We start from the raw sequence: 2,360 nt of genomic DNA, 5'->3' as shown, positions 1-2,360 counted from the left end.
CAAATGGATCCTGAAAAATTACTGTAACCTGCTGCAAGCTCAACCAAGTGGTAGCCCCTATTGCTCAAAACCTAAAGTACCGGACATGGTTGCATTGCTAGGGCAGGTTAATAAAGCCTCACATACATAGTATGTGCCATTGATTTGGCAGATGAACTCTTTTCTATCTCAGTGATAGAAGACTACCAGAAACAGTTCACATTCATGTGGAATGGACAAAAATATTCATTTAAAGTTTTGGCCTAACTCTATTAATTTTCCCACTTTCTCTCATAACGTAATCCAGAAAGACAAGGGAGTATTCCACAGAACATCAAACTGATCTGTTGTATGGGTGACATCTTGTGGATGAAACAGGAAAAGCAAGAGATGACTAGTGAATTGGTGGCCTTGTTAGAACAAGTGTTCCAGAGGGTAGGAGATAATACCCTACAAAGAATCAGGGACCTGCCTGGCAACAAAACATTTTAGGGGTCCAATGGTCAAACTATCCCCTCCAAATTAAAAGACAAATAACTGCATCGTGCATCCCCTAACATAAAGAACAAGGCACAAAACCTGGTAGGCCTCTGAGTTCTACAAGCAACTTATTCCATATGTAGGAATACTTCTCCAGCTCATACACTAGGTGACAAGGAAATCTGCCAGCATGGCATGGAGTCGAGAAGAGGAAAGGACTCTGCAGCAAGATCAGATTGTGGCACAAGCTGACCAGCTGCTGTACCAGATGATCCAGCAGACTGTATGGTATTGGAGGTGTCAGTGTTGGTAGAAGAGTCACTGTGGAATTTGTGGCAGAGCTCAACAAACCATGGCCCATGGGCTAAATTGGTATGCCACCTTTTTTGTAAAAAATGTTTTATGTAAATACAGCCATGTCCATTCACTTGCATATTGTCTACAGATGCTACAAAAGCAGAGTCACATAGCTGAACCAAAGAACATATGATCAACAAAGCCTAAAATATTTACTAACTGGCCCATTATAGAAAAAGGTTTCTGATGGTTGGTTTATGGTAAGTCCCAGTGAGACCATCACAATGCAGGAGTTCTGTAGTAAAGCCATTCCATCAGCAACAGAGGACTGTATGCCTTCTGAGAAGCAGCTCCTAGTCTGCTACTGGTCTCTGGTAGTTATGGAATGTCTGACCTCAAGGCACAAAGTGATCATGTGACTGAAATTGCCCATTATGAGCTGGGTTATGTTGGCCCCAAAACATACAGTCAGAAATGCCCAGCAGCAATCCATTGTAAGGTGGAAATAGTATATCCAAGATCAAGTTTAAGCAGGACAGAAGGTATGAATAAGTATGACCAAGTATCTCAGAACTCCATGTCACCACCATGGTTGCAAAAGGACCCCACCCGCACCTCACATCTATGACTTTATGGAAGTCACAAACAGCTAAAGGAAGTGGGAAAAGCTCAAAATCCCTAATATCAGAGACAGCTAGATCTAGCAGTTGGAATGAACATGGTGAACTCTGAATGGAAATTAACCAGTCCCAGGGATCAGAGCTGTGATATTTGATTCTAGATATTTGATTCTAAGAAAATTTCTCTCATTAGAGAGAAAGGGAGAGGGAGAGGAAGAGTTATATGAAAACCTCTAGAGGCTGAGCATCATGGACAGAAACGGAAACAGATAATGCTCTCAACCTCCAGCCTTCACGATGGCCATGGAGTTCCCATACAGAGAATCTAAGTGAGTGGCCAATAAACCCGCCAACCTGCATATACTTGACTTCTCATAATTAGCCCCTGTGTTTGCTATCAGGAGGATAATTTTCATATACCCAGATGAAATCTATTCCATTTAGTGATGAGTAAGGGACAGGCAGAGCTAGGAAGGGAGGAATAGGTAGGCCACCATGAATGAGATCTGGCTCACAAAATTCAAAATGTGGGAGATGAAAGGATACCAGAGATAAGAGAACAAACCAGACCATCCTGTCCTAGGTGCCAGACCATCCTGTCCTTGTTATATCAGCTTCTGTGACCAACCAAGAATTACCCCACCCTAAAAAGGAAGTAAGCAGGGTGCCTGGGTGGCTCAGTTGGTTAAGCAACTGTCTTCAGCTCAGGTCATGATCCCAGAGTCCTGGGATTGAGTCCCGCATCAGGCTCCCAGCTTCATGTGGGGTCTGCTTTTCCCTCTGACCTTCTCCCCTCTCATGCTCTCTCACTCTCTCCCAAATAAATAAATAAAATCTTAAAAAAAAAAAAAAGGAAGTAAGCCTATGAGGGTGTTATCACTACTCCTTACTCAATGGTGCTATCAATAGAGATACTAAACAGATTTAAGTTCCCTAGTTAGTTTTCTATAAAAGACCATCCCTAAAAGCCCTCAGTGGCAACAC

The sequence above is a fragment of the Mustela putorius genome, unplaced genomic scaffold, assembly GCF_011764305.1.
Source record: "Mustela putorius furo isolate JIRA1106 unplaced genomic scaffold, ASM1176430v1.1 tig00000238_pilon_pilon_pilon, whole genome shotgun sequence".
Taxonomy (NCBI): Eukaryota; Metazoa; Chordata; class Mammalia; order Carnivora; family Mustelidae; genus Mustela; species Mustela putorius.
The sequence above is the reverse complement of the archived record's forward strand: the minus strand, read 5'-3'. Positions refer to the sequence as shown.